At 41.9% G+C, this 18206-nt stretch overlaps 1 protein-coding gene across 3 annotated transcripts in view; it reads left to right on the top strand.

Annotated features, from left to right (window-relative positions):
* Positions 1-18206, top strand: part of satb1b (SATB homeobox 1b) — a 104523-nt gene that overhangs the window by 37846 nt on the left and 48471 nt on the right. The window contains exon 1 of one of the 3 annotated variants that reach the window (XM_082550295.1): positions 8525-9227. The exons of 1 other annotated variant lie outside the window; for it this stretch is intronic. The gene's annotated coding sequence lies outside the window, so the exon portion shown is untranslated. Of the gene's footprint in view, positions 1-8524; positions 9228-17218; positions 17242-18206 lie in introns of those variants that run through there. One more of the 3 variants, XM_082550296.1, reaches the window with a different exon arrangement.

Genomic DNA, 18206 nt, shown 5'->3' with positions numbered 1-18206 from the left:
CACAGTTTGGGCATTACAACCTCAAAAGCACAATGACCTCTGGTATTAAAGTCAGAGTAAGGGGCAGTTCAAGATGGTTGACTGACAGAGAAGGTTTGATTTTTGCAGTATGTCTCATATTAAATAAACTAGACTGGGTAACCTTTTGAGATAAGAGTTCCAAAATTCAGATGCTGCTCAAAAGTGATACCAAGGTTTTTAGCCGATAATTCGAGGTTATTGCTGAGGGGGCTGATGTGCTTGACTAACTTCCTTGGAGAAACTGCCTCGGCTTAGCACTAGAACCTCAGTTTTACTAGAATTAAGATAGAGGAAATTAGGATACATCCGATTACTAATATCAGAGAAACACTTATTGAAGCAGGAGAGGCTGTTGAGGCTGTTGGGCTTCACATAGCAGTGGTAGGAGATTCCATTAAAACCATTGATTAGTTGGCCCAGAGGCAACATTTCTAAAGAAAACAGAACTGGTCCAAGGACTGAGCCCTTGGGCACTCCACATATGAGCGGTGCAAATGAGGACATTCATAGATTAATATGAACTCTGAAGTGTCTGTTTGATAAGTATGAAGAAAACCATTTGAGAGCAGTACCAGTGATGACAAAGCAGTTTTGTAATCTGCTAATAGCAGCAGCATGATCAACAGTATCAAAGGCTGCAGATACGTCGAGCAGGACTAAAGTGGAATGTTCACTATTATCCAAGCTCATAAGGATATCATTAGTAATGTTCAATATGCTGTTTCAGTGCTGTGGTTGTAACTGGGTTGGATGTTTCCTTCAATAATTTGAAAGAGCTGACGAGCACCTCTGGGAATTCAAGAACTTTTCCCTTGGTGAGAGGGCACAACAGCCACCAAGTTTGAGCCAGATCTCAGTGACAAAGAAAATATCCAACTTTTGAGAGGTGACAAAATTGTTAAGGCTGAATGATTTATTGGATGAGAGTCTACTGTTAAAAAGGGCAGTAACTGCAGGAGAGGGACAAATAATTGAGAAACACATTGTATCTCTCACTGTTGTGATATGATTGATGATTATCAATGGGTCCTCTCTCTTTAGTCCAGAGGGTGCAACGCCCATGTTTCACATGTTGACGTCAGAACAGTTTCCCACTTTGCTTCATTCCCTTTTAAATGAGCTTTGGGTCAGCTGCAGCTCTAACCTGCATTTGTGGACAGCACCGTGAAGACAGTGTTCACAGACAGTGATTTCTGGGAGGTTACCTGAGCTCATGCAGTGCATGATTTCCATCACAGACTCATGCCTGAGGGCCCAAAGATCAGAGGGATCCAATACTGATTTTCAGCCTTGCGCACAGAGATTTCTTCAGATTCTCCAAACGTTTAAATTATTAAATATTAAAAGACTTGTAATTTTAAATTGAGGAAAATTATTCTGAAACTCTTCCACAATTTGTGTGCTACAGATTAGTGAACCTCTGCCCGTCTCTCCAAGTTTTCTTTATACACCCCAATCGTTTTACAGACCTGTTGCCAATTACCGTAATCAGTTGTAATACGCTCCTCCACCTTTGCTGCATCAAATTCAAAATGTGCTAATATTTTTCTTAAAATGGTGCATTTTCTCTCTTCAGACATTTGATGTTTTCTGTGTGTTATCGTGAATAACATTCTGCACAGCGTCTCAACTTTTTCATAATTGTGTTTGTAAATATTAGATCACACACAAAAAACTCCCACTTTTGTGTATTTATTTTTTGTTGTTGCTGTCCGTGTTTTTCTTCAGCTAAAGAAATATCATGATGTCCAACATTTTTACAGCAGCTGGTAAACCAGGCTCACAGGTTGTTATGGTATAAGCCCCCATGCTCTTTTTGTTCAGGTTTGACCAGTATGGTTTCTGCACCCTGCTACATGAGGCTGCCAAAATTCCACCCAGACATCAGATTTATTTTTGTCATGATGCAAATAATTCCTAATCAGCTTTTACCCCCTCGGCTAACACTAAACTCTCCACATCGAACTATTGGTGTTTCGTGTTTTCCGCTGGTGTTGTGTATTCTGCAGGGTGCCACTGCGGAGGCTACCATACCTGTAACATATGCTAGGTTGCTACTATCCACCTACTCTGATTTTATTGCATATTGAAGAAGCTGAGATAGAGGAAAGCAGTATGTTGTTTTCGATATAAAGACCATTTCATATCTACAGTTAGCAAGTTTTAAAAACAAACCAAGTCATGAAGATACTGAGGTTAAACTTTGGTAAGTAACCTTACCAAGGGTCACTTCTGCCAGAAAGCATTTTATATTTTAATAATTTTAAATCTGAGATAGCAAGATTCAAAAATATTGGTACTGAGTCACCAATCCAGCCCAAACACAGTCCCTCTGGGTGTCAAATATTCCTCCAAGCACACCACTTCAGGTTAGAGAAACACTATCCAGGAGGAGGAGGAGTTTAGCACCTTGATGCTTCCTGAATGTACCGAATTGGTTGTTCTCGGATCCTTTGAGTGACAAAATGTAGTGCACGACACAAATAATAAATGAAAGGAAATATATGACACAGTTGTTGTTTTAAGGACGGTGTGTAGATGAATTTATACCGTTTTGAAACTGCCTGACCTGAGAAGCCTGTGGAAAAAATTCAACTACGGGAACTCTGCTATTTTTGAAAGACGAGGGTTTTAAAGGAGTCATTTAATTGAACTAAACTTGGTGAACTTTTTAAGAAACTACCAGAGGCCTCATTATTTGAACTGGCATCCACCCAGGTAGATATCAGAGCCATATTACCTGCAGTGGCTCATTAGAAGCCCTCGGTTCACTCAGACATAGACAGACCATTGTTTTAAGCAGCGCTGCCCTGCATGTCTAGGTTGTCTGTGATTGACTAATGAGTGCACAATCAAATTGAGGAGATGCAAGGGCAGAGAGAGTTCAAACTTTAACTGAGTTTCTGCAACTCTGCATCTTTCTGCTACTTCTTTCCTCAACTAAAAACCTACTGAGTAGCAAATAATATTTCTTGACAGAAACAGCTTATGCTTGACGATGAATTGAAATGACTCACAGTTAAAATCCCCCTAAAATATTAGCACATGGAGTTACCTTGGTTTCTCTCTCATCTCTCTGTCTCTGTCAATGATTCATCTTTTTCAAGTTAGTGAAAATTTCCCTGTTGCTTTCCACCCAGTTACAGCAGACAGCCGTGGCTAAATCCCTCCCACGTATTTTGCACTAAATTACCAGTAATCAATCTCTTATTAGTTATCACCTTATCCTGATACTCCGACTTTCGTTTTCTCTTTGTACGTCAGCACTAAACTCTGATTGACAAACTTCAGAAGTGGACCCGAAAACGTCGCTGCCCGCACACATTACTCACACGTTAACTCTGCAGCTTGCAAGGCTGTGCGTTAGTGTGTAATAGGCGCTATTAATAAAGCCAAGCCATGCGTGACTCGACTTTCTCTCTGCAGCCTCCTCTCATGGTTGACTTCTTACCGGGGATTCAGTTGTGTGAGTTTGGATCAGTCTAATCACATTTGTTTAATTAAGCACAGCTAATAGACTCTCCAGGAGATAGGGTGTCTCACTGTGACGGCAGCGCTGCTCTGAGATGCATGTCAAACACAGAGGCCTAGACGCTGTAGTTCCCCTAGCTCTGTGCTGGTTGACATGCCCGACATCCAGCCGTGTTTACAGACTTGACACGACCAAGCTACGGGTTAAATGTTGCGTGGATGGATGCCAGAGGAATGCGTAACTTTTTAACAACATACATGCTCTTTAGCCTCCTTTCTATGACAGAAAATCCAACTGTTTGCGGGTGGTATCATCCTAAATAATGTGTAATATTAAGATATATAATTACACGACTGCTTTTTTGCAACATATAGACACTTTAACCGACCCTTGACCAGATGTTCTTAACACCTGGTGTTTCTTTGTTCCTTTGACAGAGACAATATGGTCATTTTATATATTCCAGCTGCATTAAAAGCATATTTTATAAAACTGTGAATTCACATGAAAGGCATGATGTCGTCTACACATAAGTGATAATAAACCAGATCTCAGAGCAACAATACTGCACTGTAGAAATATTCCATTCAAAGTGCTCATTTCACTTTTACATTATTTTCTACTTATATGAACACACACAAATATTTGAATGATTCATACTTACGGTCCCAGGTGAACTGCATGACACTGATAACACTGTGTTGTGTCATTGTGTGGACTTTAATTTGTTAGTTGTCACTCATTTAAACATTGCACACTGCAGACACACATGCCTCGTGGTAATGGCACTTCCCAACGACATTAGCCTCCCTCAGTGGGTCAACTGTTCATGAAATCCAATCTGATCAACATCTGCAGCCCCACCCAAAGGCTCTGATGTTCTAGAGACAAATGCTACAGGATACTCCAGAGGTCCTGGGGAGGGTTACACACTATTAGGTAGGTGAGTTTAATGTTGTGTCCTTTTTAAACAGTTAGTTCAGAGCACTGATATGTATCAGAGTGAAAGACTGAAATATATCTGATTTTCTACTTTCCTTTAATCTTTGATTCTTTTTTCAGCTGTTGAACAATTCAGAGATTATCAAAGTGAAACTGTGTGACACGTTTAGAGCAGAAATGCCTCTGAAAGAGCTACGAACAACCCAACGACATCCAAAATATGACAAAGAGCTACAATCGTACATCGTAATTTCATATGCACACTGCCACCAACCAAGAGCCACTCTTTAATGCTGCGTTGGATTTTTGTAAATAGAATTCTTGGACTTTCAGACTCTTCTGATTAAAGTTTTCCTTCAACAAGAAAGGCAAGTGTTTAAAAACAATGTTGCTTGAAATAGAGAGACAAAACCCTCCAGGAAAAGGAGAAAGTCAGTAGGCACCCAGAGTAAGTTAGGGAGGAGGGTGGGATGGATGAGCCCATCAAACATCAGACTGAGGAGACAGGAGTTTCCCACTGACAATAAACATACTTTTCTCTGACACTAATCAGGTAGTAGTTTCTCAACTTTAAGAAGCTGATGCGTCACCATTATCAGTACAAGGACTGTGGATAAGAGAAAAAAAGAAACAAGGGACAAAGAACACAGTCTTTTTTTGACAACCACTAAAGTCACAGCTGTTCCCGATGATCCAAACTACTTCACATTCTCTCTGGGGATCAACAGACACAATGTGATATAAATTTAAAACTCAAAACTTTTTGCTCAATTAAGCTTTAAAAAAATCCTCCTTATGATCCTCCGTGATCCTAGGATCAGTTTGAGGTCAAGAGTTTAACACTGCAGGGCTGGAGATGGTTTCATGATGTTCACATTACCAGGATGCTCAAGGAAAAGAAATCCCACTGTGCCCCTCACTGCATAACTGACACAAGATCTTAATGTGTTACACAGAAAAACGAGCACATCGGTATACCTGAAGAAAATTTGTGATCACAGAGTCCTCTAACATCTGGGCAGCTGCCACCAATGTTCAACTGACGCTCTCCACGTGCAGTAATGTACTAAGTGACATTAAGCTGCCACATCTGACGGGAGAGTTCACACCGGAAAGTAATTACTCTTCTGGGCTGTTTTCTTTCGCCCAGCTGACTGACATCCCATTAACAGCTGTAGGCGTGTGCGCTTTGGAGTTGCTGCTGCGGGTCAGCTTTTGTTGTTCTGATTGGTTCTCATCTCCACTGTCCTCGTTGGCAGCACGCAAATGAGGATTAATAGTGTTTCATTTGAGAGGTGAGCTTGTGAAGTATACTCCTCTCTCAAAATGTGAAGAGATGCTGTAAAGAAAAGCAAGGAAAAATTGCACTTCCATTTCGATTCCTGCCGAGGAGATCAGAGGAGGAGAAAATGTGGGAAGCCAGTGTTTACCCTTGGATGAAGCCAGGTAGACAAGTCATAGGTAGACAGGAATCCTTGTTAATCTTTAAAAGGTGAAAGATTATAAAAGATCTATTGAGGAAAGTTACAAAGGCTAACCACAAAACCAGAGCTTAAAAAAGAAAACACACCCGCACACAAAGTGGCTGAGCATTCCTGATTTAGACGAGACGTCTGTCTTATAGCTCTTGGGCATCTTTCTGAGACAAATTACTTTGAGTAGTCAATAGCCTGTAATTAAAATATACCCACTTGATGGAGACGCAACAGTGTCTCTCTATTTAGTTATGGGTTGGAAAGATTAATTCTGGGGTGTATAACCCTTGTAATTTTGCAAGTGCTGTTTATTGTTTTCAGAGAAATTTTTTTTAGTGCAGACGATTGAAATGTCTCAGCTCAAGGTCTGCTTTGATTTGCTTGCGCTTCACACACACTTGGTCCTCTCTTTGTGCTTTATATGTGCCCTACTCATGCTTCAGCAACATAGATGCACATTAACAATTTGTATTAATGTTTTGGAACACATCCACAGCTCTCGCACATCACTGCTGCACTAATGTTCTTTGTGTTTGAATCCAGAGGTCAGGGTTTGCTGTTTTTTACTCTCAGAAATACTGGTAAAAGCTGCTGGATGCCAGCATATTAAACCCAAAGAATGAAAAGAGTCTTATAAAGAGGGGCCATCATTTGCTGACCTCCTCTCCTCTTACTCTACCCTGTTTAACATGAAACTCACTGGTCCCCCTTGTGGTTAAAGTAACAACTGCAGCACATGTGGGCTCAGGGAGGCAGCAGCATGAATTGTTGAATAAAACAGAGGCTGCATTGAAATCACCAGCTGTTGTCCGTAATGATGAAAACATCCCCAACTTAGCATGAATTTATAATTATGCAAAAAGCAAATTTGAATCTCTTTACTGGAACTTTTCAATTCCCATTCAATCTCCCGGGAGAGAGCTGTTGTGAATCATATGCAGAGATTGTGTGTATCTGTGAGAGAGTGTGTGTGTGATTTTTTTCCTCCCTGTTTTTTTTTTTTAATGCAGATCTCAGATACTTCATAATGAAACTTTTGTGGAGTCCCAAAACCACAACAAATGAACTTTTCTGAGAAGTATTTTCATATATGAGCTTACAATAATGACTCCAGTCCTTTACGTTCAGCGTGGACAACAAGAGAAACATTCAGATTTTTTTAAGACTAACTCTATCTTCATCTCACCTTCTGTTGCTCAGTTTCTTTTAGCTCCTTTCCCTCCCCTCACTAATTCTATTTTCACGGGGGTTTGTAAATTAAGTGTAAATGTAAATGGATCAGTGTGTTATTATGCTAAATCCAGCCAAAGAAACACGTTCGTATTGTAAGTAAACAGCTGCATTACCTGTGGGCTCCTGCACACCTGCTAGTGCATAGCAGTTAGCCTGTGCAGATGCAAACTGTCAATCATTTCACACACGCAGGCAAACAAACAAAGGCGTGCATGTGACAAATGTGTATAAATGTGCAAGGTGCAAGAAAGTTCAAACACATGACACAAATTTAAAAAAAAAAAATTCTTGCAAACCACAATCTGTGATGCACACACACACAGTATAAAACACACTCACATTATAGTGTCACATCCACATGATCAGCAGCAGCTCATGCACATACACGATTGGCACAAATAAAGTCAAATATAATAAATTATTTTTGCATTAAACTCTTTCATCTTTTTTCTGATGCTGAAGGATATTGTTGGGGACGTTCAAGCACAACATGTAGAGGTATAAAAATAATTTCCTTTACTAAGTGTAATATGTACTTCATTAAGACTATTAAATTGAATTTACCATATGTACAGATGTTTCCCATCTATTTTCAGACTTCAGCAGAAAAAGCGACCTATATCTCTCTATATTGTATTTTTTTCACGTAAATACAGCACTCAGTATATGAAAATCAATTAAAATATCACAAATATATTTAGACGCTATCAGGGCGGAAAATAAAAGGTTTTTTCTCTCTTCTTCTTTCTCTGTCAGCATCCTCAGTGTCTCGGCTAATTCAGCTTCTTACTGTGTTCTTAAAAAATATCCAAGACAACAAATAAAATGAAATGATCCTCTCTCTATGCTGGTTTTACAAATTTGCAGTCATTTAGTATATATTTTTTTTAATTTCTTATTTAAACAGGCCTGTATTGACTTCGGTTGGTGGATCTGTGTCTGCGTGATGTCCGCAGTTAAGTTATAAGCGCAAAAAAAGCACACAGCAACAGCTTGCGTTGATAAAATCAAACTGAGTGTGGTTCAGTAATGATGCATTAAAAATGTTCACTGCCGAATAGTCGGAATAATAATTATTTCCCACTAAAAGCCTTGTTTAAATTGGCGAAATTAATTGGAAAAATAGCTGTCGGCAAACACAGCAGAAGAACAGACTGCAGCATTAACACGCCTTTCAACCAGCATTGTTCAAACTTAATTATTCTTGAAAACTTTTTCCCCCCTTCCTTGTTTCCTATATTTTGGCGGCTTTCAGACAAATCAACCCATCTGCTTTAATAAACAGCTCTTTATGTCGATACGAGCATGTGATGTATACCAGACTGTACCGGGCAGTACGGTTTCATGCTCGGCTCAGGTGTGCGGGGAGGGAAAGCTGGCAGGTTGCCCTCCGCTATTAAAACAACAGGCTTTGAGTCGCTCCGGAGCAAAACGCACGCCGCTGCGCGCACTTTTACTATTTACCAGACTTTTTTTTCCTCCCTTCTTCTTCTTCTTGACATGCAAACATGTGGCGTGTAAATATGAAAATGAATGAGTGTGAGAGCTCTCCTGGCAGTGACTTCTCTCTCTCTCTCTCTCTCGCGCTCTCTCTCGCTCGCTCTCTGTCCCCGGAGAGCGGCGCGTCGGAGAGGAGCGGCTGTAAAAACCAAAGTGGGGCAATGAGACAAGCTGCGCCACAGCTGGCAAATCATCGATTTGAGCATCAGAAACGGGGAGGGGCGGTTCATTTACCTGCCACCCTCTCAAAGCAGCCCTCCTCACATGCCGCTACTCTACTCTCCTCTTCTTCACCCCCGCTGCCCGCAGCGCACGGTTGCTCACGTTTCTGCGCTCCATCAGCCGTGTGCGCTCCCCAACTTCACTCCAACCTCCGCCAGTGCGGTTTCTACTTGACGACCCCCTCCTCCTCCTCCTCATCCGTAGGACTTTTGACTTTTTTTTCTTTTTCTTTTTTTAAAAAAAGCAGTTCTTCCTCCCACAGAGCAGTCGCCTATTTTTGGATCTCTCGCCGTGGAGCAGTGACAAGAGATTGTTCAACTTTTGATGGAAAACAAGAGGTCGGGCGACTGCTGACTTTAAAGGTACGGTCTCTTACTCTAAACTGTTTCTGCTCAAGTGATCGCTGTCCGCTGTCATTCTGTCACATGCCTCTTTATTAGAGCATCTGCACGGGTTTGAAATCACATTTTTATTGCGTGTCACATTAAAAAAGGGGGTCTCCTTGGAATTAGAAGAGTGAGATACTCTAAATGAATTAAAAGCAATTTTGCAGACCTTCATCTTCCAAATCACTTAAAACCCGCAGACCAAAAGTGGCTGTAAGAATTTAATATTTCAGAGAGATTTTTAAAATAAAATAAATAAAATTAAAATCGAGATTGTGAGCGGTGACGCCGAACCTAAACGCACGCATTCAGAACTTTCTAAATTTAAACGGGCCCGTGTCGTTTCTGCACAAATAAGCAAAGCACTCGTGATATTCGCGGGGTTAAGTGCACCCATCTCCTCTAATTCATTTAACAACTTACTCTGCGTCGCAGCAGAGGAGGAGGAGAAGTGATGCAGCCATCGCCACCGCTGCTCCTGGCCTGACCGTGTCACAGAAAGTTGCTTAGTTTTCCGTCGAGTCGTGAATCTTGTAGAAAATACTAGACTTCAAAATCAGGCCTTCCTCTCTTACTTATAATGAAGTGCGTGCTATCAAACAGCTGACACGTCTATTAGAAATGAATCTACTGCAGCCCAACTGCCCATCTACTTTTACTACTTTTTATTAGGCCATTAGAGCCACTTCATTTATTTCCTCCACATACTTACCATTTAATTACGTGTCAACTTGCTTCAACATTTTTACTGCTGTGACATGAAACATTTTGTGTAACTCTTAAAAAAAAACACTGACTGAGCCCAACAAGGTATAAAAAAGGTGTGAGAGACTCAGAAGGAAACAAACATTAAATGACTTTATTGCTTTCTTTCTGCTTGACATGGCGTGAGGCAGTCAGGAGGATGTGATGACAGAGTCGGCGTGGTAATGCTGTTTTGGTCTGCCTTATGGCTTTTGTCACAGTGCTGATAAAGTAATTTCAGGTACAACCAGACCTGTGTGTGTGTGTTTATGTGTGTGTTAGATAAAGAGATAGAGAATAGGGAGCAGTTATGAGAAGATGTATTAGTGTGCTCAAAATGCGTGGGCACCAATCTTCTGTGGTTTACAGGTTTTTAAAGGTTTCACTCTCTGTCTGTTCCTTTTGAAAAATAGCTGACATTTCACACAGCAGCAAGGCCAGTGGCTTTCACTCAGATATTCGAGATTATTTATATATAGATATCAGCATAAATACACACATGTAAGACAGAGTAGAGTTTGCGTTTAAGGCACAAGCAAGATGTGGCACAGGGGTGATCATTTGTGACAATTGTGCAGAGAAATTAATTTTATACAAAATAATAATAATCTAGCGGCGTTTTGCATTTCAGAGACCTGATCTGATAGCTTTCTGAAAAATAATAATTACTTCACGGTGTCACCGGTTGTTTACCATGTTGCTGCTGTAGTCAGGTCATGTGCGTTGCTCACGCACGTGCAAATTACAAGGTCAAGAGTGGCACTACTGCATGGGAAAAAGCAGGTTATGGCACAACACCGGTGATTTTTCTCCCTTTTATCTTTGCAGATCTGTGGCAGTTCAAGGTTCTGTGGCTTATCTGGTCAGTGCCTTAGACAGCAATGACAAACAGCCTTTTTCCTGTCTCGGGCTGCCATGTGTCACTTCTTGTAAAAGTCCTCAGACAACCAGAAGAAAGCCTCAACGGCAGTTTGTGAGCGTTGAAGCAAAACTTCTCGGTATTACTCCTCGCCTTCATTACAACCACTCCTTATCAGCTTGCGGTTGTGAAAGTGGCACAAAAAATGTTTGTGTACATACGATACCATGTCAATATGTTTGGCAAAATTTCTCCACTCGTTCTAGTTTAGCAGGAATGATAAGAATCAGAGTGTGAAGATGTCAGCGTTGCTTCATACTGCTGGGTCACACAGATCCAGCAGTAAAGCTTAAACATCTGTTACAGCTTATTAGTGCCTAATGAAATCCTCTGAATGTGTTCCCAGTTCTTACAATAACCCTACCGTGATTTACAATAAACCTACGATCTGAGAAGACATTTAAATATACTCACCCTTCTTCTTTTAAGTTACAGGTTTAACCTTGTTATACTCAGATTTTTCCCCTCAGAGCTTAGTTTTGTTTTCATTACGACTAATCGAAACTAGTGCACGCGGCATTTACTGTACTGTAGTAGTGTTGTAATAGCAGGAAATCAGCGTGTAGTGTGCACAAACACTCAGGGCTTTCTCACCGTCTTTTGCTTTTAAATCCCAGTGACGCTTCTGCATCACATCTCTTTTAATCATCAGTTTCAGGTCGTCAGGTCAAAGGGTTTCTTAGGACTGGCAGGATGACAAATTAAATCTTATCTCTCAGGTGGAGGTGGTGTTAGTTAAGTGTATACCAGCGTCTGCACGTTGCCGTGCTCTCGCTCAGTGTCAGGTTCACAGACTCTGAAGGGCAGGTTGTCAGGAGTGAGCGGGAGCAGAAAGTTTGTCCGGTGACCCCGAGACACCAATTAGCGTGGACATCGGAGAGCACAGGTTGTGATTTTTGTTGTTGTTTTTGCTGTGCAGTCTGCACTCAAATTATATTAGGAATGCTTCATCACTTTGCTTTAAAATTGAATTATGCTCTCAATCATCATTGCTTTCAGTAAAATTAGACAAAAAAGTTCAGGGAAAGAGGCTGTCCCTAAACACACAACAGACACTCCTATACGTCTCCATAAGCTTTGCTGTGTCGGCTGTGTGTCGTGGTTGTTGTTTGAATTCCTCCAGCAAAAGATGCTGTTTATTAACTCCCCCACCACCACCACCTCACTCGCTGAGTATTTGCTGGGAGTTTAGAGCTGGGCTGTTCCTCACTTTGCTGAGGCTGATATCTCAGGCTAAAACCATTAATCGTCTTTCTTTACCACCTCGATAATTATCGCTGTAGCAAAATAACAGCTCAGCAAACAGTGAAATTATACCTGTGGTAGGGAGCAGAGTAAATACCTGTTTAGCTGCCAGCAAATGTATTTATTAGACTGTCGCCAGTAAATAAGAGGCCTGTCTCGTTTTTTAATGTGTGGCTCTTTGGGGATTCCATCCCTCCACACACCCCGCCATGCCTCCTCTGTATGAAATAGCTCTGTTATGATTGCTAATAGAGGAGAAAGATAACAATGATTCCCTCTTTTTTCCCCCGTTTTTTCTTTTTGGTGGCGTGTTACAACTAGTGTGGAATAAGAAAACGCTGGTGAGTTAATAATGACTGCTGCATTCCAGGGCTCAAAAATGTAAGAAAGCCCCCCCCTGTCAGTTACAGACATACCACCCTGGGTGCATGCTTTTAGTGTGTGTGATTCAGGAGTTACAGCTCATTTTGTCATTATCTGGAAAGTTCTCTATAAGAAAGAAACAGGGGTGGGTTATGTTGTCCCGGCATGTTCAACTGCATTTATTTTGGCATATGCTTTGCATACTGTTGATCCAGATTCCTTGGCTTAGTGATAAAAGCATCATATTGTTTTTGGGTCCCCACAGTCAGCCCCGTTCGCTGAATGGCTTGGCGTGTCCTCCCTGGGACATAAAAAAACATCCGAAGTCCGTCACATTGGTTTTGTCACGCTTTTATGAAATGACATCCCTCTTATGTTAGATTTTTTTTTGGAGTTTGGAGTTGGGGGGTGTGTGTTCTTGTTCTTTATTGTGCTTCATGCTCCTGTATCAAATATAAATTACAGACGCAAACACATTCAAGTTTTCATGATTCAAATCATATTATTACCGGTCTAATCGTATGTTTTTTTTCTCAAGAGGGAAAAAAACCCTCATTGTCTTTCATTCGATGCTTGTCTTCATCCGATCTGTGTAGGTTTTTCTGAATCCTTTGTTCAGAGGGAGGAAAAAAAACAGCGATTTAGAGGAAAGCGCATCCCGCTAAGATCAGGTTGTTAATACCCACCCACATACCCCAATGAAACAATTTCAACAGATACTGTACTCTCTGTCTTACACACACACACACACACACACACACACACACACACACACACACACACACACACACACACACACACACATTTGCCTTATCAACTGTTTTGTTCGTCAGTGGATGGATGATGCATCCTTTGACAAGGGATTAAATATGCAAAGAAAAATATGTAGATAAAGAAACACATCTTTAAGTCTGTGCTTCTTATTCAATACTTCTGCCTAAGCCTGAATATTAAGTGCGGTTTCCTTACACGCTTGCGTGCCATCTTTTTTCCCTTCAACTCACTGCAGCCTCACTTCTTGCACACTGAGGCGAGTAACACCATCCCGTCACCTGCCCTCATTTCCTTAACACTCCCCACAAGGCCAGGGGAACTGTGCCCTTCACCGCCTCTCACCCACTTCAGGAAAAACCCAGCGAGCCATGACAACCTTTCTCGCCCCTTCAGCGTGCCCTCTCTCACAAAGCCGTCTTCAGTATTTCTTTCTGCCTCTCACACACTAACACCCGTGTCTCTCTAACTCTATTAATTGTTTATTTTTTGCCGTCCACGAGGCAGAAATTAGAGTTTAATTATTTGATCATGTGACGACCGGCGTCCAGCACGCAGTGACAGAAAAGTAATTTCTCCAAACAGGGCCCTGCCTCTGATGCCTGTTGATTGTTCTATGACTAATTGGTTTTATAATTCGATAAAGGCGCAGAGGCGCAAGAGAGGGAGGGGGGTGATAAACAAGGCGGTGAAGGGTCCTCTGGGTGCGCCTGGGTGGGGATGTTGGCTTTGAATCGTTAGCGCAGATTCCTGTGAGGAGGCCTGACATGGGCTTGAACCGACACGGCGCTGCTCGGCGGTCATTACAGCCAATATTATCCTGATGGCGGGGGTCACGGGTTCGGGCAAAAGGCACGAACTTCCAGGGCAGAGGGGCCTCGTTACAAACGGCGCGGAAAAACGCTCGCCACCACTGAGCGGATGTACATGTGTCTGTCTGTGTGGCGTGCATCTGTGTGGGAGCTGCACAGTGTACAGTGTACACCACACGCCATCGGGGGTGGCTGCTGGGTGTGGAGAGTTTTAACCTGAAAACAAGAGGTGGGAGTGCAGCGGTCGATCTGTCTGTGTATCAGAAATGGGGAGGGAGGAAATCCTCGTGGGGTCTGCTGTCTGCAGCGACGCCGAGACCCTCTGAGGGGAACTGGCGTTAGGCCTTCCTGTCAGCAGGCCTGAGGTGGAGACCACTTGCTCTGCTTCTATTTCTGTCGACTTCATGTGATTATAAAACAATTAAGTACTTAGGAGCCGACTCTCAGTTCATTACATCCCCCTTGTTCTTTCTTTCTCTCTTTTCTGCCTCCTCCCACACCAAAGTGCGGACATATGAGAAATGTAGAAATCACCTTCTCCTGCCGCTAATTGAAAGCCACACTCCTTGTATGAGAAGCTAATTGAAAACACGGAACTAATTCGAGCTGAAGGATATATTCACGGCGGAGTAGTTTGTCTTTTTGTGGTCACCTCGCAGCAGCTGTGTAAGTAGCTCTTTACGTCTTGCATGTAAATATTAATAAACCACCTCAAAGCTGAGCTCTGTACAGAGATGAATGCGAGCTGTCTGTGCGCAACAGGAAAACGCAAGCAGTACCTGTGACAGCGAACACACACACAGACCAAGGGTGAAACCGGTCACTCTTAAAAAAACATTTCTGAGAAAACAATGAGCACCTCTGAGACAGCATCGAACCAAATGATGACACATTGCGCTTGTATTGTTAAGAAAGTGTAATATTCTGGGTTGGGTTAGTGGAGTCTGTAGCGCCTTTTGAAACTTATTTGCCCACACACTGTCAAAGAAATGTCAGTGGCACTAAACAAGTCAAACGCCTCCCTTTTTCCTGAATTCATTCATGATAGAAAAATCAATTCTGCACCAAGTGCTGTGCTCTTGTTTAGAAAAGAGGTTCGCTTTATTTTTGTGGCTTTTTTTTTTGCTACTCATTTAACTGCTTCTTGGTTTTGCACGGCATCTACTGTACAACACCCTTGTTTTCATTTTTTCTCTGCACATGACATATTTTTGAGGTTCGTCTGCGCACCCACACTGATGCAGGCGTGTTTTGACACGTTTCCTCGACAGATTATTAAATCCTCTTCAGCCTCTAATAATACTATTATGTTTATGTGTGTGTGTTTTTTTTGTTGCGCGAGACACTTGCAGAAAGAGCTCAAAGTCGAACCAGTGACAGCGCTAACCCCCATGCTGCGTCTGTGTGTTTGCTCAGACTGGATCCGCAGACTAATTTGTATTAGTAACCAAATAATCGCATTAATTCCCATTAGAAGCATCACAAGTGGTGAGCATGAAGACATCACAACACCTACGTAGAGTAAGTGATGGCGCTGCCGCTTCGCTTGACACACTAAATAAAGACGCCTCTCGATGCTGAGCCAACAATAATATATTTTCTTATTCATTTTCAGCCTTTTCTCCCCCTTTTGTGTGCCAATGATTAGTATCCTTTTAAATGAAAGGCACATAATACTTCATTTCTTCAGGGACGTGTGGTTTAAAAAGCAGCGGGCCAGATATGATACCACTGATAAGTGTGTTATGGGAAAAAAACACACGCGGTACCTGTGATAATGCACACACTGAGGGTGAAATATATTTTAATATTATTTAAATATGAGGTGTCTCTTTAGCATCCAGTCTGTCATGTCATTTTTCATGATTTCTTTACAAATGTAGCCATCAGGCACAAAATCCTGCCTGAACAATTACACTTGTGTACATGCATCTCCCCAACACAAAGCCACACAAGGCTTGTAAAAACCCACCTTGAACAGAGCTAAATCTGCATTCAGCACATGATTATAACACCGCACAGCTAGTATTTTTAAAACGGCTTTCTGTGTTTCAAAACCCATTTTTCCCTCTTTTCTGTGTGATACAAAACGGTATATGTTAATTGATAATCAGCAGTGTTGATTCAGTGGTGCATTCAGTGCAAATCTGTGCCCTTCTGGATGTCAGAGGGTTTTCACAGCCACGTCGGTGCCAACCTAGCTGGCAGTGCCGGCACCTGTTGGCGGTGCCAAGGCCTGGCAGGGGTTATCGATGCTCTCTGATGGTGCCCGACAATCACAGTGGAAATGACTGCGGCTGCTTGCGTCATGCCAGATAGAAAAGAGCATTTGCCGACAATGGCTCGCTTTCACCATCGCTCCTGTTTTCCGGATGCTGCTAACGACGGCCAAGGAAGAAAAAAACTGGTTAAAAAAAAGAAAGAGAGAGGAACGGGAGCCGCTGCCGTGAACATCATGTAAAACATGTCAAACGTGGAAAACATGTCAACGTGCAGAACGTTGAGTAGCAATGCTGTGCAAGCCGAGGTGATGCAAAGCAATCTGCTGAAGAGAAGGTGTGGGTGTAGGGGGGCTCCAGCCTGTCAGATTCATGTTAGTACAAATCACAGAGAACCTGAAAAGGAGGCGCATGCATGCACACACACACGATATTCATGATTATTATTTCTATTCATGAAAAATAAAGTCAAATGTCCTTTACTTTCATGTATCTATGATGTGGTAAACTTACAAATAATCCATTCGTGACTTTTATGTCTTAAAGGGCTTGGTGGAAGTCTTGTTGCTGAATAATATGAATCTCTGAAGATGTATAAATAGTATTTACTCCACAGTTTGGGTCCTTTAACCACACTGCACACCACAGCTGGGTTTAATGCAAGTGTTGGCAGCTCACTGAAAACCAGAGACTGGTGGAGATAAGAATTGATTGCTGAATCTTTGAGTGACAGCCTCTGCACGTGAATTCAAACATGCTGGGGTCGCATATCAGCATTTTCAACAACTCTTCTACTTCCTGTTAAAAAAACCACATACGACGTGGGACCCTTTTAAAATGCAACCGCCTCCTCAAAACTTACACCTCACACTAACTAGGTGTCAATATTGCAAGACGTTCCATCTCAGGTCCGAAAGGTGAGTTTCACGTTGCATTTTTTTTTTCCGTTAAAAGCCTCTTTGATGGCCTCCTGCTATGAATTCCTAATGCAGTGTTTTTGGACACAAATGTATTTTAAAATGAACAAACTTTTGACCCCACAAAGGTGGGTGGAACAATGATTTAGTTTCACAACCAGGGGGGTGAATGAGAGGTGTAACTGTGATGCATCACTTCTTCCGTGATTGTTTTTTTTGATCGGTTCCAGGTTTGACTTTATTTTAAAGACCTCCAGGTCTTTCCCTGCCTAAAAGAAGCACTTTATGTAAATTTAGAACCATTTTCTTTGTCGGGCTTCTCCGACTGCCGTCACTGGCTAAGCTAAGATGCTTACAACTGCCGGGATGCATTGTTTATGAAACAGCAGCTTTGTGTGAGACGATTTGCAGTCTTTTTTTTTTCTTTTTTTTTTGCGGGGATGAGCTTTATCAACCCTGCAAACACATCGTAAGTCAGCATGTAGCATTATGTAGCACTTCATGCACACCTGACCTCCACGATCGACAACATTCAGGTTCTGTCGATGTGATAGGTACACACACTTCCTGTTTTCTGTTGGTTTCCTGTTTTTGTTCTTGCACAGCCTGGACAGACGTGCTTCTTCATTTCTCTTTGATGTACACACTGGCCTGATGACAAAGCCACACCTTATGTTAAGTGTGAAGAAAAGCACGCTTTTTATGAAACAAGTGTCCCCATGCTTTCATTTAATGTGCAAAATCTATTTCCCCATGTATTCTCAACGCTGAACTTTGCCTCACACACTCCCCCATCTGGCTCTTTCTAGGATCTAAAGATGGAGAGTCAGATATGCCACCCCTCACACCATGTGTGGGTGTGTCCATCATTAAAATGACCTTTTTCTCATGAAGTCAGAGTGAGGATCTTATTATTGGGTCACCTTAATGGTTCGGTAAAAACACCAGATCAGGCCTTTATTGAC

Source organism: Aulonocara stuartgranti (genome assembly GCF_965226115.1).
Source record: "Aulonocara stuartgranti genome assembly, chromosome: 11".
NCBI classification, from domain to species: Eukaryota; Metazoa; Chordata; class Actinopteri; order Cichliformes; family Cichlidae; genus Aulonocara; species Aulonocara stuartgranti.
Note: the sequence above shows the minus strand (reverse complement) of the source record. Positions and strands in the feature narration are given on the sequence as shown.